Here is a 25628-nt window from a genome sequence, read left to right as displayed (position 1 = left end):
AAAAACTCACTTAAAAAAACAAACGTTATAAATATTGAATAAGACAATTTGATGAACAAAATTGCAACTTGAAGATTGAACTCACAAAAATAATGTCTCTGGAATTCTAGAGCGCTAATCCAATCTAAATAGGTCAAAATTGTTGCCATTTTAACCACGCTACACACTAAAGGTGTCACCATTTAAATATCTAAACTTATAACTTCAAAAACAAATCCTAAGAGGAGGCAATTATAAACAAACCAAATGGATTCTGAACATCTTGATGATGTTCAAATAAATCTAAAATTATCAGGGATATGAAAAAATTTCAAGTAAAAATGGGCATTTTGTGCACATTATTGTGACTATCAACATTCACAGGAGATTAGACCAAAACAAGTTTAATTTGAAAACCGACTACCTTGTGCTAAATCTTTTCACTCAAAAAGCTTTTGCCAAAAGCATCAGCTTGTAAATGCAAAATACCTGATGAAGGTTTCCTACACTGTTCCACTGAACAGATTTGAAAAGGTCAAACATGTCTGACATCCAGACTCAAAATTGATCAGTATAGAGGACACCAGTTTATGAGGCACCAGTCTATGTAAGACATCAGCCTCATTTTGGTTGTCATGAAGTTGTGTGTTAGAAAACCAAGAGTAAGAACCAATCTTTAGAAAGAGATCTTTTTTCAGTGGCCTTTTAAACTGTATTTAACTTGTAGCTATATAAAAAACAAACTTGTTTCATTAGAGTGTTGCAGTCATAAAACAATTAAGTTTTAAACAGCGATATTACTTTAAAATTGGAAAGTAATAAATTACCAGTGCTGGATTTGAATATTGACCTTTCCGGCTAGACTGCAACACAGGGTCCCACATAGGGGATAAAATAGGATGCCAAACTCTTCAAACATCTGTAACAAAAAATGACCTGGTGTGTAGATTGAGAGCACCATACTATAACTAGGGCTGTAAATGGGGCGATGTGGTGGAGGTCTGTCCCCCCGTAGTCATGGAAACTGTGGTGTCCGATACAGGGAGCCCAGTCCTGTTAGATAGGTCCATGGTAACTTTAATTGAAGTTAGAATTCATGTAGTGTAACTATACATCCTCAATAATGTGTATCTAGGAGTAGTATGCATAGCTGATAGTCTTCAATCAAAGGCAATACCAAGCATTAAGGGTCGTAGGAAAACAAGATTGTATGACAAAAAACTGGATTGTTACAGCCAGAATGTAACAACCTTTAAGATGGAATCAAGGCATGGCCGTATGTGAAGGTTAGAAATAAAATCTTTTAGGCATCGGGCAAAAGCCTGCTTTTGAATCACATGAAGTTGTGTTCTGGGGAAGCCAAAATGGCTGCCATAGGAAACGGCTATCTTTAAGATGCTACTGCCTCTAAGCACAAGTTCAAAAGTAACACTTGCTTACTGCAGTGAATATACCATTTAATGAAAGGAATCTTGCACTAAGAAAAATGATGAAATAAAAGCCATCATGGCAGATGCTGTTTTGTTATTGAGGGAGATTGGTCCCAACAAGAAGACAGAAGTCATGTGCTGCAGCAGGCACAACCATTGTGAAATCACACTGTGTGAGTAGAAAGAGCTTTTTTAAACATGCAAATCATTTTTTCTGAAGTTTTTAAATACTAAATCAAGCTCAAAGTTATGCAAATAAAATCCTTGTATCTTACCAGTGAAGTCAAACCATGAACAGCTACATCACTCACTCTCAGGGAAACTGTTCAACTTCAGTATAGAGTCTCTCTGGAGTACTTGTACTCACCTACATGTACTATCAACCCTATCCTGCCATGCCTTGAAATTCTCATGAAGGGTCACAAACTTTCTCAAAGTTTCTGACGAGGCCTGGTTGAGTGTTCGGCTCAATTTTTGCGGTCGTTAGATGGAGTACAAACTCAGTGGCCAATAGTACACTATCTGAAATGATGTATTTGGTCTAAATTTAGGATTAAACCAAGGCCTCATGTTTTCCCAAATGAAAAATGATGGACCTAAAAAATGACACAGTCATTTTGATAAAGATGTCCTGAAAGTCCTTCACCAATTTCATTTACAGTTGACATGAGCATTTTATCTCATTTTTTTCTCAGAACTCAATCTGTTTGTTCACTACCAACGCAGAGTCAATCAAAGATTTAAACGAAATTGTCACCCTTCACGTTTCCTTGAGTATCTAAGACAAGACTCAAAATGTCACCTTTATGATGTGATGCTGTAAGTGCCTTATAATATAAACTACAACATTTATAAGGCGCCCTTTACTGAAAAAGAGGAACATTCAAAGGCGCCTTACCCCCCTGGTCATCGCAGCAACATCAATTCTTGAATCTCATGAGTTCTCAATTCTGTCTGAACTTTTCATTTGCATCCTGGAACTGCAGTTATTCTTAGTAGGCAGAATTCTTAGTAGCCACAATGACAAAATAAGATGTGATGAAGTGATGCACTTAAAGTACAACATTCACGGCTTCAATTTATTTTTTGGGAAAAAAAATCACTTTTATCCAGGCATGGAACAAAATGCTGTAGAAATAACATAATTCCATTGAGTAGACCACATTGAGTTTCAAGTGATCAATGATAAAAAAAAACACAATTTTTAATCCTAAATTGTACATGTATGTATGTGTACAAATTGTCAAACTACTATTTACCGTTTAACCCTAGCAGTGACCTGTGTGAAGCATGCAAATTACCACCTTTTTTAAATGCCAAATCAAAATTCTAAAGACATTGCAATGTTGACTTTTAAAACTTTATCACAGCTTGAACTTTCACAAAGGTGATATTGTTGTTGTAACCAAAACAAATGACTTTATCTGCCCCACCAATACTCAAAATTGTATCAATATTATTTGGCTGAGACACTGCTAGGGTTAACTCTCCCAACAAAGCCTTTAGAGGTGAAGGACTTTCAGGACATCATAAAGCCCTGCTTGGTATTGTTCCAACCTTGTTCCCTCAAACAGCCCATCTTAACTAGAGTGGTTTGCACAGAAATGATGGTTGGATTTCCTCTATGTGTGTGTGAGTCAATCTACTTTCTTATGCCACCACACTACTGGTGCAAGTGTAGATTTGGACTGGTCCACAAAAGAATCCCGGCTATAGTGGCCGCACCATGTCAGAGTTTTGACTAAAATCTTTCAACCAACTGGAAACAGCAAAAGGTAATCATACCTCTGTATCAAAGTGTTTGTAACTGACGCGAAAAGCTCAAATTGTGCAACTTCTTTGTAAGAAAACAACTCTTGCTCAGCAACGACCTTATGCATTAATGACATCACATCTTAGAGGTAAACAATGGAAAACGCAAATCTATGTATGTGCGGCACACAGAACGAGCCGAAGGTGCCCTACTCATTTGACATCTTGTGCATAAGGTCTATAACAAGAGTTGTAATAGAGGGCCTCTGAAATGTAAACTTGAGTCACATGGTCTAGACTTGGGAATGTCCCTCTGTCTTAGATCAGGTTGGTCATAATGAAGACGCATAGATAAATGGCGATAGGTCAATATCCTTTGATTGAAGACTATCAACTAAGCTCCATGCATTTAAGGGCTGTATACACCATTGGTCTTTGCCAAACCAGTTTTTTTAAGAAAGAAAGATTTCTGATAAAATAGTATCTGTTAAATGATTTTTAAGGAAAATGAATAATCATCCAAGCCATATTGCTTGATCAAATAGAAATAATCCACCCACTCATTAAGAAGGCAGCCTGCAAAAGGAAAAATTAATCATCGTACATTTTTTTTGAAGGTGAAGTATTTGATATCATAGCCAAATTACTCGATCAAATAGAAATAGTATAAAAAAAACATCAGCAAGGCAGCCTGCAAAAGCTTCAGTATAACCAGTGTGTAATACTGGAAAACAATCTTGAAAGATGTTGGGTTTTTATAGTAGTTTCTCAAACTCAACTGGGAAAATATGTCCTTGTTGTTGGAGTTGCAACATTTCAAACACATAAATAACTTTGGATACTGAGCAATGTTGCGCACAAATATAAAAATCCTATAAAAATCGAACTAATATGCAAACAGGGATTAGGGGATGTTGATGGCGACTCAAATACCAATGGTGTATACAGCCTTTAAACATACAGTAATATCTATAACTATCCACTTGTCATAATTTAGTAATAGGACAGACAGTGCTTTTTGTCAGGCCAGTAATAATTAGATTCGATGTTGAAAATAGGAAAGTAACAGCCAGTTAAACATGGTAGATAATGGTACTGAATACTTTCTGTGTAGGACTCACCTTCAGTAACATGTAGCCTCCGACTCTCTGTTAGTTCTGCACATTATGGCAGAAGCTGTCATCAAGCAGGTTGTGGATGGTAGTTTTGAAGTTAACAGATGTAGAAGTATAGCTCACTTGGAGACATTCATCGGGTTGGGTCCAATTCTTAGGATTTACAACTTGATACTTGTTAATTATTGAAAACATTAGGTCACCAATGTCAGTTAGTTAGACTGGTGGACTTGAAATCCGGTTGTAGGTTCGAATCCTACCAGCTAACCTCTGACTTCACAATGACTAGAATTAGTAGAGTGCCGTCTTTAACATGTATTTACTGCATCAAAAATTTATCAACTCATAATCATATACATTAAGCCAATGTTTGTATGAGAGAGATTGGCTGTTACCAAGTTTGATGCATTAGAGGTTAAGATATTGTACATGTTCAGAGTACTTCCAATATGTTGCATAATTTAAAGCACAAATCAGGAAAATTTTCCCTGACTACAGGCACCAATAAACATTAGTAGTTCTTTTTCCAAAAAGAAAATAATGAAGCATACTATCCTCGCCATACCAAGATATTTCAAAGTGTCAGTTATTCTATCGTCGTTCTAGGTAGGCAAACGTCACAACAACAAAAGGGTCGATGTGTTTCAAGTGTGCCTGGGACACAAAAGTAGAAGAGTATTAAAGAGTAGAAGTAGTAAACAATCTTCTCGTAAACACAGTGAGACACAATGATCGTAAACACAGCGATCCCAAAAGACTGCAATTTAAATGAGTAGTTTAGGATAGGCAGACCATCCTTTGTAATGAGCATGTAGGAAGCAGTCAAAGTCTATGGTTCAGTAGCGAGATGCAGTTTTAGTTGCTTTGCTGTAGAATAAAACCAAGTAGATGTAGAGTAGCGTACCATTGGAACTAGAGCAGGTCCTGGGGAATTCTACAATTAGTTTTAGGCAGGAATCAATTAGTTAGCTAGATGAATGGAAAGATAGAAATTGTATTTAATAATGTTACAGTGATCCTGTGAGTAGTTTACATAATTCTGGAAAATGGCTCAAAAGAAATTGTACAGACATTCTACTTTAATCTGATTTCGAATTTCTTGGCCTCGGAATAATCAGCAAAGTTTGTACTAAGTAGCATGAAAAGTCTATACCATTTAGGTCAGCCATTTTGCTGAAAACAGTTACCTCTCCACCAGAGGGGCAATCACCATACCTGCTTTACGACCATTGGCCCCAACTTGTACCCAGTTACATAAATTATGAATTCAGGAAGAAACAAATCAAAGAAGAAGCCTTTATTTCTAATGTAGGATAATAGGTCTTTTTGTTGAACATAGATCAACAAATAGTGTAGAAACTTTGTTGTAGTGTAGCTTTTCCCCAGGGCCTGCTTAATAGGTTTGCATGTGAGCTTAGTGTATAGTGGTTATGCATACAGCATACTCCGATACACATGAGGATGTATAGTAATGTGTACAGTGCATGAATTCATCAAACGTCAATTAACCTTACCATAGACGAAAAGAGGCAGGACTGGCAAACCCTGTATCGATCAAAGGCACCATTAGTATCCCTGGCTACCGAGGGGCAGACTAAAATGGGGCGGATCCAGGATCTGGAAATCAGAGGGGGTTAAATTGGCCGGAGGTCCTGTCATAATTAAGAGGGGGGGGGTTGGTTTTGAGTAGATCTGAAAAGGGAAATAGTGATGCAACTACTAATGCATGTTGTAACGTTGATGTAAACAAATGGTTGAACTCAACTAATATTCGTATTGTCCAAAAGTCTAAATGAAATTTACCAAGTAAAGAAGTAGTCAAATATCTCTGTCGGTGCAACAACGTCTTTTCTTAAAAGTAAAAATTCACATCTCGCTCAAAAAATACTTGAAAAATTTGTTGCATCTTTGCGCATATCCGTTTTGTTGGTACATCCAAAATAGTTAAAGTGACATAAAATATATATTGGGTTTGCGGTAACACCATGTGTCACGGTTTCTAAAATAGACATAAAATAGTTTGAAACTTTCAAACTTGCATTAAAAGTTAATGACTAGATTAGGAGATGCAACGTTTTTGCACTGATGTGATGATATAGGAGTACACCAAACTACTTAACAGTGGTTAATGCACAATGTTTCGAAAATGTGCAAGACACAAGCCTGTCATCTTGGTTATCTGTATGATGTATTGCAATACACAGTACAGATTGCGATAATAAAACCAGGGCTGCAAATATTGCCCAGAGAAAAAATATCGGCATGTGGAAGTAGTTGCAAAACGAAACAAGCATTTTGTAATCAGTTGTTCTAGTTTTAAAAAAACTGGAAACGCAATCTGAAAGGAAAATTGTGAGAATGTTGTGGGAAAAAATTATACCCCCCCCCTTCCATACTTATAAAAGATAGGTACAGGCCTATTTGAAAGAGGCAGGACTTTCCGGCATGTAGTGCCCCGGATATTGAATAGGGGGAGATTCAACTGAGGTGTTGAATCTCCATTGGATCCGCCATAAGATTGCCACCATGTCGCCAATCAATACAGCCACAAATAGAGTATGGTGCCAAATACTGGCACACCAGGAAAATATTACAGATGTGCTACTCATAAACATGTAAGGGCATGAAATAGAAAATTAAACCGAGTGATCGACGTCCAAATGGAGACAATTTGTGATAAGGTATAAATCAAAGCGTAAATTGTGATCTGTTGTAGAATTCGAGTTAATCATTTACTAAACAGCAAGCCTTAATCTTGGTACGTTGATCATCATGCTGCTGTATGAATGAACAAGGAACATGTGTGTACTATGTTTAATGTTCGTAACATACGTTACACAACAGTGTAATAAGTATGTTCGTTCACATACAAAGTTGTTCAAAAAAGGTTTGTGTGAAAAGCTTCTTGTTCTACCTTAGAACTGTCAAGATTCATAAACTGACGCAAATAACTGCGAACAAAATACTTATTTGAGATAAACACTTTGGACGTTTGTGTGTTTGCAGTAAACACATTGAACACAAATAGATTTAAGTGCCTTACATTGTTTTTGAGTAGCAGAAGAGTTTGGCATCGCCCCAAACTCTAATGATATTATGTGGGACCCCAATCTAGCTACAAGTTAAATCAGTACAGGTATTTAACTCTTGCGTTTTACACACACACACAAATTATCAGTTGAAATATAAGTGAAAAGACTTTAGCACAACTTTTAAATGCAAAATCTCCAAGACTATTCCGTTAACAATCTAAATAGTTGCCTCAAACAGGATGCGTAAAATATAAGACTTCAAACTTTGTAATAATGTTTATATCTAAATGGCAACAATTTGACTTAACAGAACATCTTACTAGCTTGAAAATAGACCATTGTCTAATGAACTTAAATCTAACGAACGGCAAATGCCTATTTTTGAAATGTAGATTAAGAATACCTCTAAACTTCTAGTGGAACTCGCTATGAATGTAAAAATGTAATAGATACACGACTCCCTACATCGTAAGCATACTTTTCAAGGAGTTCAATATACATTGACGATAAGTACCAAATACTTAGTCATATTTTAAGAAACTATCTTCTGAACTGTAGATAACCACAATTACCTCTCAACTTCTAGTTGAACTCGTCACAAAACTAAAATTGTAATAGATTCGATGACTTCCTACAAAAGTTAGCCTACTTTTGAAGAAGTTTAATACGCCTTGTAGAAGAGTACAAAATACATTTCACTTTTATGAACTCTTTCTCCGCAACTTGTTTACAGTTGCAAATAAATTGAGAACAAATCTTACACCTAATTAGTTACATTAATTTAACACATACATATGTAATAGATGCTGTTTGTGCTCATGAAGTGTCAACTTGAAAACAAATCTAATTATTATGCACAGGAAATACTTGTGCGCTTTTCAACCCCAAGTGAATATTTGACATGCACAGAAACCACATTGGCTTAAAAGCATGCCTTTAAAACTACTGCAATAAGAACTTTTAGTCGACAATCTCTTTTAATTACGTATCATGCACAACCATTCGTAGGTCGCTTACCTTATTTGAAAATTTGTTTACATGTACTTTCACTGCATAAAATGGTAGCTTACATGTACGTCTATCGCAACCCCCCCCCCCCACCTTCAAGTCTAATATCAAAATGCAAGCAGAGAATTTAAATAGAGACATTTGGAACATGATTGGTATTGCTGTAGGATAGTGTTCTAAAAATCGCAAGTTGCTTAGAGAAAACTCGCAAAAATGATGCCTATTTGTTTATATTTCACATGATTTGATCTAAACCCATGACGCAACTCCTTTAATGTTACAGTGGAGGATTTCAGAGTAGGGAGTTGAGGGCGTTCTCTCCATGGGCAATGTCGGGAGTCGCAGATAGACTACATCCGACTCTATGGTTAAGTAAACTGATTATTAGAGTTCATTAGATCCTTCCCTGTTATGGTCAACACAGGGCGCCTTGGCCACACAGACTTAGTCTTGGGACTTGCTGAACACATTGCTGTAAGCAACTCACTGGTTGGTGTTGATTAGAGGGCACTCACTGACCAAGTCTGCTGACACCTGTGGGCGGGGAACACTTGTGTGAGCATCAGGGGGGGCTTGCATTCACTGGGGTGCTACTCCCCCTTTTTAATTTTTTTTTAAAGGTCAAAGTTCAAAGGTCAAATTTAAATTTTAATATGAATATTTATGAACACATGTGAATAAATAACAAGAGACATGAACTCTGGTGTATACTTAGTCTTTATTTCAGACTCTGTTACCCTCTAAGTGGTACTGCCCTCTATATCTTTACCCTCCCCATATATAAAGTCCCTAGGCCCCCCCCCCCATAAAGCATCTGCTTCCTATTTCAATACAAGTTGCAGCACTATTTGGTTATGTGGACTTAAAGGGAAGGTACTTTGTTCAAGGGGTTTAAGTTGTCTAACAAGTTTCATAGAAATTGTAACAGTTTCTTCTGACCTTTTCACACATGTAAGTTTTTCTCACATTAAAATGCTCAAACTGTGTGAATTAAGGTAGACAAATTGTGTGGCTCTTTTTAGAGATGAAAAACGCAAGTTTTGCTTGTGTTAAAACGCTCAAACAGTTTGAATTTTGGTTGAAATTGTGCAACTCTTTTTAGAGATGAAAAACGCAAGTTTTTCTTGCGTTAAAATACGTTTAAATGCTCAAACAGCATAACAAATTTGGTTGAAACTGTTAGACAACTTTAACAGATCAAAAACGCAAGTTTTTCTTGCGTTAAAATGCCCAAACAGCATAACTAATTTGGTTGAAACTGTTAGACAACTTTAAGAGATCAAAAGCACAAGTTTTTCTTGCGTTAAAATGCTCAAACAGCATAACTAATTTGGTTGAAACTGTTAGACAACTTTAAGAGATCAAAAGCGCAAGTTTTTCTTGCGTTAAAATGCTCAAACAGCATACCAATTTGGTTTAAAATGTTAGTCTCCTTGAAGTTTCCATTTCGTGAGAAAACACACATGCTGGTTTTCATGTGTTACAAAAAGATGTTGTCCAACAACTCTTTGTACTTTTAGCGGAGAATTGTTTCCTTCAATTAAGGTTATTGAACCTTGTGACCTTTTTGGTCGTAGTTTGATAAATTGTTTCTAACATTGTACCTTCCCTTGAACTCACCACATTACCAGAAGTATTTCAGACCTTTATCACGCCATCTTGTTGGGCAAAGCAACTTGTTTATGGTAAAAAAAAGTCTGTTATTGCGTACTACTAAGTGACACTAAAACTTTGCATTTGTTTCTTGCTCAGGCGACTAGATTTGGCATCATCTGAGTACAAACAGATGACACTAAATAAAGTAAGGATACTTATGAGATCACCAAGTGGTAAAAATCGGTCTTTTGAGTATGTGTGGTTCCGATGGAACCAGTCGACTCAACATGTCAGACAGTATGCTGTATCCATTGCAAGGGCACTGGTTATGCCTGTAAGTGAAACAACTGTCTAATTGACATTATTTCATTAATGATCTGATGTTAAACTGTCAGGTCATTGCTCGAGTGACTTGATTTGACATTGTTTCATTATCTGTGCACAGATTGAACACTTTACTGATGCCTTCTGCTTCAGTAGTATCTTATCTTTGTTGTCGTTGCTTTGCCCTTAAAAAAATAACCTATTATTTTTGCTGATATGATATTGAACTTTCTGTTCAATGCTCAGGTGTTCTGATGTGGCAATGTTTCTGTGTACAAACAGTTCAAACTGTTCAACTGTGCCTTGTATTTGAAACAACTTGGCCTCAGAAATTAATTGACTTTATCAACATCAAGAGCAGTCTCTACATGCCAACGGCAATGCTGCTCTGCCAATCACGTTTGTGATTAGAAACAGCTAGTGAGTTTAATTGGCCACAGATGTAAGTTTTGATAGCAATATCGCTGTAACAGGACAAGCAATATTTCAATGCTATCGGATAACATTCCTTGATCCTTCATGACAGATCAACCAACAAGAATGTAAATGGATAGACTCTGTTTTCAAGTCTTGGTTTGTTTACCACAAAAAAATCAATAGTAAAAACAAGATGGCATTTGCGTGATAAAGGTCCAGTGCTGCAACAAGATTGAAATAGAAAGCAGATGCTTCCCAACACATAACAGACAACAAAATAAAAACACAACGATAGAGTTGTTTTAATTATTTCATAAACACTATGTACACTGGCACATCATATTCCTTAGCACTACAGGTACACACACCACCATTGGTTCCTTAATGACTTTATAACTGAAAAGTGAGTTGATTATTTCAAGAAGTTCTCCTGCTTTATTCAAGTCTTGGTACCAGACTAATCTACATTAAAAAAAAAAAAGTCTTATGCAATACAAATCGTTTTATTGACATGTACAATTTCTTTCCTCTTGCAAAGTTTTTTTCTACTAATGACCAATGGGAAGTGTGTGTACCGTATATTGATAAAAGTCACCTATTTACATGTAAGTATAAAGTTGTCAGCACAATGCTTGATACATGACAGCAGGGGGAGGGAGTATTACAGTAGAGTATAATTGCAGTCACTGCAGGTTTGCAGCATTTGTAAAATAACAGAAATCAGAGTTGTGTCGATTCTGTAACATTGCAATCAGATGCTTCTTGAGAACAATTCCTACACTCTTTAGGTTAGAGTGATCAATATCAGTGCTTCATGATAGCTGCTCGTATTAGCAATTAGCTAAGCACATATCAGTGCTTTATGATAGCTGCTTGTAAGCAATTAGCTAAGCACATATCAGTGCTTTATGATAGCTGCTTGTAAGCAATTAGCTAAGCACATATCAGTGCTTTATGATAGCTGCTTGTAAGCAATTAGCTAAGCACATATCAGTGCTTTATGATAGCTGCTTGTAAGCAATTAGCTAAGCACATATCAGTGCTTTATGATAGCTGCTTGTAAGCAATTAGCTAAGCACATATCAGTGCTTTATGATAGCTGCTTGTAAGCAATTAGCTAAGCACATATCAGTGCTTCATGAAAGCTGCTCGTAAGCAATTAGCTAAGCACAAGTTTTGTTGAGACTTGAGTCCTGTAATACAGTGACTCTTGCTTGCTTGTAGTGCTTCCCACTCAAGCGCTAGGCCGAGTGTTACGCTTTGCATCCACAAACTGTTGTGCCCTGTTCGTGGTTTATGAACAACTGTTACACTCTGGTTCCATATACTTCATGAACTTGAGGTTTAATGTTCTTGTGGTTTTTGCACATTACTTTGGATTCCTTCACAACTGCAGTAACATGAGTGTGATCCAGGATGATTGAAAACTCATTGAGTTGTTGCTATACCAGACTGCATCTTTCATACTCAAAGGTTCACCAGAAAAGATCTAATTTAGAGTGACAAAATTAATATGATGTGCCAGTGTACATTTCTTTGTCAAATAAGAATATCTCTAAGCATAACTCAATCCAGTTCTACGCAATATTAAATCAGGCAAACTAATATTCACTTAATGATAATTAGGGCATCAATCTCAAATAATCAACAGCATTTACAATAAGCCAAAGCACAGCATCCTTACTGAATGTATTCCTAAGATTACTAGAACACAATGAAAACAAAATGGTGGGGGGGGCACACCAAGCCAAGTATTGAGCACCAACTAAGAAAACTGACTGCTAATTTGGGTTTTTTTTTTTTTTTTACCCATATACACCGATATGTGTAGCACTGTATACTCAGTACTTTCCCGAGTCCTGTGAAAAAAACTGACTGTGTCAGACAATCCACATATCTTGTATAGAGATTTTTGTAAGTGTTTTTGTGCATTAAAACACTTGTAGCACCAGGACAAGTTCATTCCAAACATTTGATTGGAATAATAAGACTGTTATGATGCATGATTTGATCCATCATGCAATCTGATTTGCATTTGTTAAAGGGTTATTCCTACCCTTGAAACTGAATTATGCATATATTCACACTGCTGTGTGTTTCTTCAAGACAGTCTTCAACTACTGCTTTAATGGAGGGACTTATAATGTATATTTGTTTTTAAGGATGCTGCGCTTTGGCTTTAAGACCAGGCACATGGAGAAAAGTTACCCACATGAGTTTCCTGCTCACATTTAACCATCAGCTCAAACCAAAGAGTCTGTTTTACGTGCTTGGATAACCATTATGTATGTAACTTCTGTTTGGCCAGAACAGAAACTACAAAATTCCAGTTTGTTTGTAAGATGATAACGTCAAACATTTAGTTAATGTTTCAAGAAAGATTATCGTCTTTTCAATTAGTCCGAAAGTGACTTCACATTACTAATAGTGAATCTGGTATTAGACAAACAAAAGGCCTTTCCTACCATGTGCCTGGCATAATGTGATATTTCTATGAATTTGATATTTTACTTTTGTAATCAGAACCAACTATAAGCAAATCCATGTCAATGAGAATTTAGTAAAAAGTACATGAGTGAAGCTGATAATTCTGCCTTAAAATTATTCATTGTTTTCAAAGTGTGGACATCACATGATCTAGGATGGAAACACTTCATGAGCCTTGTTTCCAGGCCTTATTGTTTTGACTGGTGAGTAACTCATAACACTCATACAGTCTTCAATGACTGTTTTTTTTAAATGGAGATAGCATTGTTGTTCAAGAGTTTGACTGGAGAGTAACTCACAAAGCTCAAACAGTCCTTCAACTACTGGTTGTTCACAGAGAGAGCCTTGTTGAGATAGCATTGTTGTTCACAAGTTGGACTGGTGAGTACCTCAAAAAAACCAAACAGTCTTCAACTACATGTTTTAAATGGACAGAGCATACTGTTGTTCATAAGTTCTACTGGTGATTACCAAATAAATCTTAAACGGCGCCTACAAGTCCACTGCACATAGAACTGAAAATGATCGAATTTAAAGCTTAGATTTGCAACAAGTTCTAAGTCTCCTCCCATTGACATGGATTTGCTATTTCTTTAACCAATTCTAGTACATCAACCTGATCCCATTGCCTTGATGCTTTAGTGTAGACTAGAAGACGCTGTTGCAGACAACACTGATGAGGATCCAGTGAGATGAGACATCATCACTCCTGAGGATCCAGTGAGATCCAGTGACATCATCAATCATGTTCCATCCACAGCTGATCCATCTCCTGGCATCAAAAGCTATACTGCAAACAAAATTAGATGAACAAGTTAGATTTCAAGTTGATGAAGTTTTGAAAGACAGGGTACAGGATGTAGTCGCGTGATGTTCCTTTTCAAGATGAGGTTGTCCAGTTTCAGAAACAACCGCTTGTAATGTATGAGCTTTGACAAATTTCTTTGAGCAAATTTCACAGTTTCTGCTGGTGTTCTTTTTGAGTAATCTACTTTTTGCAAACAGGACGTTTTGCAATGCAGTTTGTGAAAACATGGTTTCACTTCTTTCTTTAGATCAAAATGATTTGTCTTTGGTGAAATTGAAGTTCAGTACATGAACAATCAATCAAACAATCGCAAAATTTATACGGTGCCAGTCCAACAGTCGTTGCTCATGGCGCCAACCAGTAAACTCATGTAAATAGTTGATATTTGAGTGACATTTGACACCTTGGTTCTATGTAAATATTTTGAATCCTGTACCCTGCCTTGACCGATTCGAATCCGAAAAATTTGAAGCACAAACAACTTAAACCTCCACATTAAGCATACATGTACAACATGAACTATTAAATTACTCTGAACATTGACCCAGTTGAGGCAGTTTATTGTGATTGTGATATTCTAGAATATCTAAGGTACCAAGAGAGAGTTGGATGGGAATTGAGGATGGATGGCACAACTGTATGCAATTTAGCATGATTTCCATCATTTTTCTTCATTTTATTTTCCACACAGAATCTGAAATTAAAAGCTCCCACATGATTTCTTAACCCATACATGTCGAATTACGAGTTTATTTGCAGCACACATGATCGCTTCAAAACGAAGATAATAACTATTTTAATGCAAAAACATTGCACCATTGATAATATCCTGATTGCCCTTATATGGTTGTATAGTATCCCAGCAGCATTGTCATGCTGTGTTTGTCAGCCATGTTTTTCTGCATCAGACTTGACATGCCATACATTTTTTTACTTTTCAGAGGCACAATTTCAAGAGTTTTAGGCTTTACCGCAAGAACGAATTCTAGTAAACAGCTCAACGTCACACTCCGAAAATGAAGCTTAGAATAAAGATTCTTTGATGCAGATTTTGATATATAAAAATGTGTGAAACAGACAGCAACTATCTTTGTACACGTTTACATTTTTCGTATCAACGACATTATGGCTTGTATTGAACCCATGAAGTTAAATTAGAGAAATGTTGCTGCGGATGTTACGGATGTTGCGTGTGATTGCCTGGTATAGAGGGTGTTTTCCTGACACTTTCTAAAATTCTAATCAAATGTCAATTATTTTTAACTTTAAAAAACTTTGAAGGGTCTCATATTGGTAAGCTGCTTCATATTACAGGACAATCTGTACACCAATCTCAATATTGTGCTCTTATAATAGCATTGGTCAAACTACGAAACTACACTTTTTTGCCACTATTTTCATGCATTGCTATTCCTGCATATTTCAATTATGAAATCTTCTAATCTTTCCAATACTTTATAACTTGTTTGGGATCGATTTTGTGTAGAGCTGTAAATCAGAAATGACTGTGTTATGCCCCTCTGTTTTGTGGTTTGGGAAATGGGCTGAGGCATTTATGACCCATTACACAGAACAAGTTCATATATTCTTCACGACTTCACTTCAAAGCTTTAAGTCCAGACTGGTATACATGATACATAATGGCTTAGAATATAAATAAAAGTTGCAGTTTAATAAAGAAATAAAGAAGAGAAAATGAAAGTTAAAGTTGATGAATGGACAGGAAAATCAAGATCTTTGGGAAGAGATTGACAATTGTCATGGTCAAGTAGTTATCAAACTGGGTCATTCACAAGTGAAAGGCACGAGGGGCACAAGAAGCAGTTGAGAAAAACAAAGATTTTTAGCTCTTCAAAAATAATAATAATAATAATAACTTTCGATTTATATAGCGCCTAATAACTAACACTTAATTCTCTAAGCGCTTTACATTAGTGCCCTGGTCATAGGGCCAATAACATCCCCTTTTAATGTTTCTCAGCTCCCTTGGGAGTATACAACCTGGGCAACAGTTTATATCGCTCCAAAGGCTTTTTCATTCACTATATCAACCTCTACCCTCGCAGGTACCCATTTATACCCCTGGGTGAAAAAAAGAAATTATAGTAAAGTATCTTGCTCAAGGACACAAGTGTCACGACCGGGAATCGAACCCAAATGACTCTGCTAGGGTTGAAATGTCAAGCCACTTACAATTTTTCACAAAGACAATCTGTGAGTAAAATAGTTAAAAGGCATCAGGACAAAAGAAATATTTGGAGAAAAAAAATATATATACAAGAAATATGTTTGTTATGATCAGATATCTTAAAATGAAACGCACTTGTATGATTATTCCTAATGGTACCATGTATATTATAGGCAAAAATGCACTTTTTGACTTTTTGCTCTCTGTCACGAAAAGCACAATGAACATCAGGATGGATTGAATTTAAATCAGTTCCATGAAGAGTTTCTTCAGAGAAGGAACCCATGTACATGTATTTCTAAATCTAAATGCAACAATTAATTTTTAAGTGATGAAATTCTCATGAAATTCTGAAGGTGAAAAATCGTTAATCTATCAAATGGCAATGCCTCGTCAAATACCATATTATTCAGTCAACCTGTGAATCCACAAAGAAGAACCTGAAAGGTCCTTGCTATATAAAATATTCATTTAAAGGGAATGTACAAATAATGGGATGCAAAGACCCATTCATGTATGTTATCCTGTAGATCTTGTTTAGTAATGTCATTTCAAAGGGAAATATCTAAGTGGAAATTCAAGTTATAAAGGTGGAGAACTCAGAAAAACAATACCAAATTCTTGTGAGGATTTTGACTAAAATGTTATGAAATTTAATAGCAAGTCTTCATGTTTATAATTTGGAACAATCTATTTATTTTGTACTTTCCCCTTAAATGAAATTTTAAAAACGTTTAAAACTATTAATTTTAAATTTTAGAATTATTACATAAATTTAACCCTTTGGTGCACAAGGAGGTCGCAAGCGACCACGAAAACCACGTCAAATTAGACTTTTATAAACAGTCATAAATTAAAAACTGCAACCCCCAGATATCTCGCCTTCATTTGGATGTTTAGAGCAATTAGCTTTTGCTTGGTGTGATGATCAAAAGGGGGTGCTATTAACCAATTTTGAACATTCTTTTTTATTTTTGCTTTTAAAAAATTAATCTGTGCACCAAAGGGTTAAGGTGGGCTACAACATCTTTTACAGCTATCCCGGTCATATGCAATAGTTAATTACAATATTTAATTGGAATGGATGGATGGAATGCAACGCTGTCTTGTGTGTGATGTTGAGCATTCCTTCATCTCCATTCACTATTGATAACAGTTCTGGCAAAACGTTTATAAGAATCTGGACGCCATCAGGTCTGCCAATGTTTTTGAATGTATGACTCCATTCCATGTGATATCATCACATAACAGACTCATTGTGAAGGGTCTGCTGTTGTCATAGAACTGTTGATGTTGTTTAATATCATTCCATACCTTGACATCAAATTGCAGTCTTACATTCTTAAAGGTCTCCTGTAGTTTGTGATAACAGTTCTGTCGATGTTGAATGCGATTCCATTCCTTGAATAGAATACACTTTCAGTTTCAAATATTGACGAATCTCCTATCACTTTAGTCTATGCATTGAGGGCAGAGAAGTAATAGCAAAACCTGTGTAAGGATCTTGCTGCCATCAATCTGCTGTTATCAATGGATACATACATCCTCCATTGGTTGAAGCATTTTGTAGTGACAACTCGTTGAATGGAACCATAATTGCTGTCTCACAGTTTGAACGATCTCCTGACAGTTCTGTTGACGTTGAACGTAATTCCATTCCTTGAATAGAATCTACTTGCAGTTTCGCATTCTTCCAGACCTCATGTGCTTATTTAATGAGAGCAGTTCTGTTGATGTTGTTGAATGTGATTCCTTTCCATTAAATCATCACATATCAGTCTTCATATTTTGAGTTCTCTTCTTGGTTAACTCTCTTTCAGTCAGTGCATTGCAGTCAGGGCAGGACAGATACATAGTCTGTAAGAATCTTGATGTCATCAATTTGGTGTTTATCAATGGATACATACATCCTCCGTTGGTTAAAGCACTTTTCATTGTAACTCCCGCACACATGTCCTCCGTACTGTAACGATGTTGGCTAGTCTTTTCTGGGTTTGACAATTTTCTTTATTCTGCAGGCAATGTTAGCCGTCTCACATTTTAATGTGTGTCTTTGCAATAGTGGAGGGATATAGATGGCAGCTTGGGTTCTTATCGCGTTCTTCTTGTCTCGGCAAGTCTATACAAAATGGTTGATGTAGACCCAGATTGTCATTTCAACAATAATTTAACATCTCCTTATTCGAAGAAGCCAGGAGTTTTCACTGTTCAGTTCTTAGTTACCGCAAACGACCCTTAACCCCGGGTATAGGGCCCAACCAGGTGGAACCACTGAGGGAAAGTGGACCTGTAACATTGCGTGGGCAGGAGTGTCAATCCTGAAGTAGCTCCTGCTACCCGCTACCCTTACAAAGTTCCTAAAGTTACATGTGACCAGGATAGCACTAAAAAAAGTATCAATGAATTTGCTGTGGGGTAACTACTTCAATCCACAAGGAAAGTTAACAATCAACTAAACATTTGTCAGCTTATTTTGTTTTTTAAAGTATATAAGACTCTTAACTTGGCTATGAGATTGTATGTATTTTCTTTCCTTGTACTATCTTTAACAACTTTGCTAGCTAGAATGTTAACCACACAGCATGTCAGATAAATCCATTCACAAAAACCTAAGAAACTAAGTTCATAATATTTTGAGTAATCATAAGGAAGTATTATGTTTGACTGAACTTTCAAATTTGTAAAGGGATAGGCCCTACAGTACAGTGTATTACTTCAAAGATTTCAAAAACCCATTTGTGGTAGGCTGGATTTTGATTGGTTTTTCTACGCAAATTAACATATGAGATAGGCCTACATTGCTTTCAGGGTAGGGTCATAGATTGTTTTTTTTTTCTTCAAAGTTTTGCTGATTTATAGGCCAAATTGTAAAGAATGATAAAATAAAAGTCACATGTGAAAACAGTGTCTATTTGGTGAGAAAACAAAAATACTGTCACTGCATTTTTCGCACAAACGCTGAATCATCCACTTTCAGCAAAGTGACAGCATAGTCACAAAACTCACAAGCGGAAACCAACCATAAAAATTTGAAAAATTGGGGGGGGGGGGGGGGTTGTGAAAATCGTCCAAACACTTCTTCAAGGGGATTCATTTCTCAATTTTTTTTTATAGGCCTACTATGACCAGCTGCTGTGATTTTATGGTCAAACATTTTTTGAGTATTTACCTATCTATGACCCTACCTTTCGGTTTTGCATTTGGAATCATTTATACTATCCAACCTGTTATTTCAATTATAACTGCTAGAAAATCTCATGGCATGTACAGTACAGCGAACCGTACAATTTGATAATTTAGTTAAATATTCCATCTTGTTCATGAAACTTATCTACATCCCCCCTACCCACCCACACATAAAGGGATAAAAACAGGTGTACTTTTCAACTCTTCATTTTGACATCATTTGCTACATCCCTGCATTACAAAAATTATGTAACAAACAGGCTACTTCTAAGTGTGTATGAGCATTTTCAGAAATGATCCATTTTTTAAAGGAGAACATAGTATCCAGGCTGTAGTATTTCTGACTAATAAAGGGTACTTACTGCACCAATGTGTCTTACACACAAGTAACCCTTGCTGTTGATTATAGCAGTCAGGATCTGATAAACAAATCCAAGTTCAGTAACACTGTCTGCTGTTAATAATGATTTCCTTTTCAAGTTAACTGTCTGCAGTCAGGATTCGAACCCACCATCCTCATGATCATCACCAAAAGAACTTGGGTCCAGTTACCAACCACTTGTAATATTTATCTTGTGTTTTATGTAGATCTCTTGCATGCAGAAGCTAAACTAATTATTCTCCTGATCTTCACCAGAAGAATCTAAGTCCAGTTCTGACAGCTCTTAAAGTTTCTATTTGATGTAGATTTTGGTAGTCCAAAGTCGGACTAATTATTCTCATGATCTTTACCGCAAGAATCTAAGTCCACTTACGGACTAACCCCATTATTGCTTCATGACATTGATTACTTGCAATCAAGAGTCAGACCTGTTATTTTCATGACAGTCATTCTACCAACCACATTCAACATGTATTTCATGATGTTGATAAAGTAAGTCAAGATTACGGTCACAACAAAAAAAACAAGTTTGTTTTAAACTATGGCAATAAGTGTTGTACATCACCAACATGATTCCTCATTACTTGAGGAATGATCACTGCCACCCACAGGTCAACAACATGGAAGACTCTTAAGTAGGTTGCTTGTCTAAGATATTGAACACATCCACAAGTATTTTGATTCATGTAAAACTATGGTTCTCCTTTAAAAAAGAAAAATCAGTTTAAACGAATTTCATTTCATTAACATTGTGTCAAAGGTCACTTAAGCTGATCAAATCAAATGCAATATTTGATGACATGTCATATCCCGAACGACTGTACAGTTTTCCCATTATACTGAAAACACCATGAGAAGTCCTCAGCAAAATAAACTATCATACTATGAATGACAACTACTGAGATCTGCAAGATTGATGCATTTAATGACCGGTGGAAAGTTTTCCCTTCTGGTTATCCTAAACACTGAAGTTGACACCAACTCCAACTTTCAGAATAATTCACTTGATTGCAACTTGAGATGTATACAATGTCAATGTTTCAGTCATCTTTCAATCTGTGACTGTTCAATCAATAAATATGCATTGAACTGAGCATTTTGATGTCTTCACTTTCTTAAAGGTTTAAGATACTAAAAGGTCTAGGTTTGAGGAAAGTTTGCCATTCTGCTCATTCTAAGTATTAATTTTTAACCCAACTCAAACTTTTTTAATTATTGACTTGATTGAAATAGTGAGATGTATACATGTCAATGTGTCTGCCACCTTTCAGTTTGTTCTCATTATATTTGTTCTCTAACTGCACATTTTATTTTAAAATCTCACTAAGAATTTGATGTTTTATTTCCAGATGATGCAAAAAAAAATAATAATAATGCAACCAACTTTCACTTGAGTTAATCAGTTTAAAAGTACTAGCAATTCAGCTTTTTGAGAAATCAGAACTGTTTTATTTTGGTTTAGCATTGAAGTAATTAATTCATTTCTGACATTCAAAAGGTCTATTTGTTAAAAAAAACCACCAAATTGAACGTTTACTTGTTCATTCTAGGTCATTAAATATTTACAATACTGCTTTTAGAGTCAATGCTGACAAAAACGGTCTGAAACTAAAATTACACATTTCAGACAGTATGTTGAAATTAAAGGTAGTGGACGCTATTGGTAATTACTCAAAATAATTATTAGCATAAAACCTTACTTGGTAACGAGTAATGGGGAGAGGTTGATGGTATAAAACATTGTGAGAAACGGCTCCCTCTGAAGTGACGTAGTTTTCGAGAACGAAGTAAATTTCCACAAATTTGATTTCGAGACCTCACATTTAGAATTTGAGGTCTCGAAATCAAGCATCTGAAAGCGCACAACTTCGTGTGACAAGGGTGTTTTTTTTTTCATTATTATCTCGCAACTTCGATGACCAATTGAGCTCAAATTTTCACAGGTTTGTTATTTTATGCATATGATGAGATACACCAAGTGAGAAGACTGGACTTTGACAATTACCAATAGTGTCCAATGTCTTTAAGGTCTGAATTTCTCATCCCTGCACATGAAAAGCACATGCTGTTTTTGATTCACTTTTGTTTACAGCAGTTGGGATTAATGGACTCACTATTCTGACGACCATCATCGCAAGAACCTGAATCCAGTAACTAACTGCCTTCTACTACATACAACCTGATTTCTCAGGTTTTAGTTTGAAATGAAACTGCGTAATTAATTTTACTATTGGAGATTTAATTAAAACTAAATGGTAAAATAATTCCTAGTCCTTGACATATTGAACAAGATGTTTTGAACCAGCCCTTACTCTCTAAATGTAAAAGAGTGAAAAACACCACTCTTTACATTTCGGGCTGTCCTCCATATGGCTCTTCAAAAAGAGTGGTGGTTATTTCACTCTTTTAGAGGGGTTTCACTCCAGGACAGAGTGAAAAATCACTCAAAAAGATGCCCAATTCAATCTAAAAGAGTGGAAGACCACTCGAAAAAGAGTTGTCATTCATATGGCTCTTCAAAGAGTGCTTTTCACTCTTTACATTAAGAGAGTACCCTTATAATAACATGTCCCATTATTTTGTACCAGATGAAATTAACTTCTTCTTGTTTTTAAAATTTCTGATAGTTTTGGTCAAGGATAGATACATTCAGGTCAGGGATTCTGATAGAATAATGAATAAATGTTTTTCTAGGATCTGAACTTTTCTTTTAGCAACCAAATTGGCCTAAAGCCATGAGATGATAATAATAAAGTAAACATTATATTAAAGAGATGGTAAATCGTTGGATTGCATTTATTCCAATCCTCTAGTTTCCAAGGAAATAAATGATAAATTAACCTGTGAAAAGCACACTGATTTTTTTTATTTTTTTTTACAAAGAAATAACTGTGGTACATGTCTTTTATACTACTTCAAGCCCACCTCTTTTTTCCTTGCCATGAAAGAGAAAAGTCTTTCACACAACTTACTTTTTTGTTTCCTTTTGAACCCCACTAAAACTTTACCATGTCTTTACTAATTTGACAACAACTGGGGTGTTAAACTGATTATCTTGGTATATATATGGGATTACACTGGTGTTAAAGGCAGTGGACACTATTGGTAATTATTCAAAATAATTATTAGCATAAAACCTTACTTGGTTATGAGTAATGGGGAGAGGTTGATGGTATAAAACATTGTGAGAAACGGCTCCCTCTGAAGTGACATAGTTTTCCAGAAAGAAGTAATTTTCCACGAATTTGATTTCGAGACCTCAGATTTAAAACTTGAGGTCTCGGAATCAACCATCTAAACGCACACAACTTCGTGTGACAAGGGTGTTTTTCTTTCATTATTATCTCGCAAGTTTGATGACCGATTGAGCTAAAAAAATTCACAGGTTTGTTATTTTATGCATATGTTAAGATACACCAACTGTGAAGGCTAGACTTTGACAATTATCATTAGTGTCCAGTGTCTTTAATTATCCCCATTGCACATCATTGTTGAAGTTAACATAGTGTTGTTACCAAGAGAATTAGTTTAACTTTCCAGTTTCTGCCTTCTACTTGATGATCACAGTTAGACTGAATAATGAGTTGACAAGACAAAATCACATTAACACTATCAAAGTGCAATACATAATAGGAACAAGATATTTCCTAGGAGTTTTGTTTGTTACTACCTGGCAATAAATGGAAGTAACTCCGAGGCAAAATATTGTGCTAACTCTTGTGAAGTCTAAAAGAAGCAAACTTGAACAAGTCCTTGTCCAAAGTCTTAGCATGACAGAGACCAAAAGCCAAAATTACCAACGTTATTTAAAACAGGGAATATGTTTCTAATTACTTCATGACAGTGAGATACCAAACGTTTGGAAATAAGAAATAATTTGTTGGCTAATTGAATCACTGTTACTATAGGCCAGTCAATGGTAAGCAATCATGTTTTTGTTGCATTTTCCTTTGATTGTTTTGTTAGTGAGCTGATGTAGCCCGGGTTTCAAAAGAATGTTTACTATCAGTGCTAATCAATTTAACCAGTTTCTCTGTGATGAGGATACCCTTCATGAATCTGTGATTAAGATTTGAAACAGATAATAGTTGGGATAAATAAGAGGACTTGTAATTTCCATTGTCTTTGAACTGTACATCAGATCAGGATGGTTAAACATGGTGTCGTGGCCGAGCGGTTAAGAGCACCGAATTCAAGCTCTGCTGATTCTGTTCAGCAGAGTGTGGGTTCGAATCCCGGTCATGACACTAGTGTCCCTGAGCAAGACACTTCACTATAATTGTTTCTCTCCACCCAGCAGTGCTGCCAGCCAGGGGTAGAATAGGTACCTGTGAGGGCAGAGATGGTTTATGTGAATGATTAGCTTGGAGCGCGGTAACTCGCAGCACCAGCTGTATACTCCCCAGGGAGCTGAGATGGTTTAAGGAATGACTTAAGACCCATTGACCCTGGGTAATAATGTTGGAAGCGCTTTGAGAAGCCCTTCGGGCCGTGATATAAAAAGTGACTAATATTTTTTATTCGAACCCACAACATTGTGATTGCAAGTCCTACAGTCTAACCCCTGACCCCTTCGTGGCATGTTATGGCCGAGCGGTTAAGGGCACCGGATTCAAGCTCTGGTGTTTGATCATCAGAGTGTGGTTTGAATCCCGGTCGTGACACTTGCTACGTAAAATTGGGGAGGTAGTGCTTTCTGCTCTACAGGCCAGGCCTCGGATTGATGATACCCAAGCCTACATTCGTATGGACTGTAAAAGGGGGTAACCTTGTTTCAGCAAAAGGAGTAGGTGGCAACGGCCTCTGGACAAAAATAATTGTAGCCCACACCTTGAAGTGGCCTTCAGGCCTTGTGTGTTTGGCGACTTGCATAAAAAAACAATTTGACTCAAAGGGGAAAAAGAGGGAAAAGGAAAAGAGATTTGGCTTCAATTTTAGATGAAGGTTGAATGAAGAATTATGTCTAAACATTCTTAACAGATCAAAGAGGAGGATTGCATAAAAAATGTCTTTGATGACGGAGGAGATATAGGAGTTGTGTGTATACCAGCGGACATTGCTTTCTGTGCTTACAGCCCCATTAATTTTTTTTTACAAAAGCAGTAGTATAACGTTTTAGGGGATTTCAGCACTAACAAAATTTATTTTTTTATTATTTTTTGATAAGCAAATTGTTTATATGAAAACATTTCTTTAGAGAAGGGTTTTTCAAATCAATAGTTTCAGAATACTCATTGAGTTTTTTTAAGATAAGATAAACACACTAAGAGCATTAGGGGTGTATACCTCCAACTTCAGGTATGGTCAGACATTGTTGCAAATGAGTTTATTCTTACAAAGATTCAGACGGAAGTTAAGATGAAGGAGGTCAGTGCTTGATTCTGTTTGTAAGGTAGGAGCAACAGGTGAAAGAGAGTATGTCTTCTCTAACTGGACAAGACCTTATCGACCAACTCTTCACAAGTTTCACAGAGCAATGAAAAATCACAAAATCTTGGGAATTATTGATACACCCTTTACAGTTGATCAAGTTTCATGACCCAACACGAAAACAAAACTTTCTAATTGCAGTAGTTATGTAGCATGACCAATGCATCACTAAAGGTGCCATTTTGCGTTTCCAAGTGACATATCAGGATTTGCCACTTCGTCAATTGAAAAAACTTACATAGCACAAGCATTCAGAGTAAAACAGGTATGACTTTGGTGTTTTTACGAATTAAAGTATATGTTTACGATTTAAATTTGCCATTTATACAGAGCAGTGAATCTCAATATGCATTGGTTGTGCACAGTGGTACACTCCTGCATGCATCTTGTTTTTTTCATGGTTTTTTTCATGTGTAAACTTGGATGTGATCCCTGGTTAAATGGCATTTAACAGTTGCCTGGCTTCTGTCTGCCACCCAGAACAAAGATTTGAT

Source organism: Asterias amurensis, chromosome 14 (genome assembly GCF_032118995.1).
Source record: "Asterias amurensis chromosome 14, ASM3211899v1".
Lineage (NCBI taxonomy): Eukaryota > Metazoa > Echinodermata > Asteroidea > Forcipulatida > Asteriidae > Asterias > Asterias amurensis.
This window is presented reverse-complemented; position numbering follows the sequence as displayed.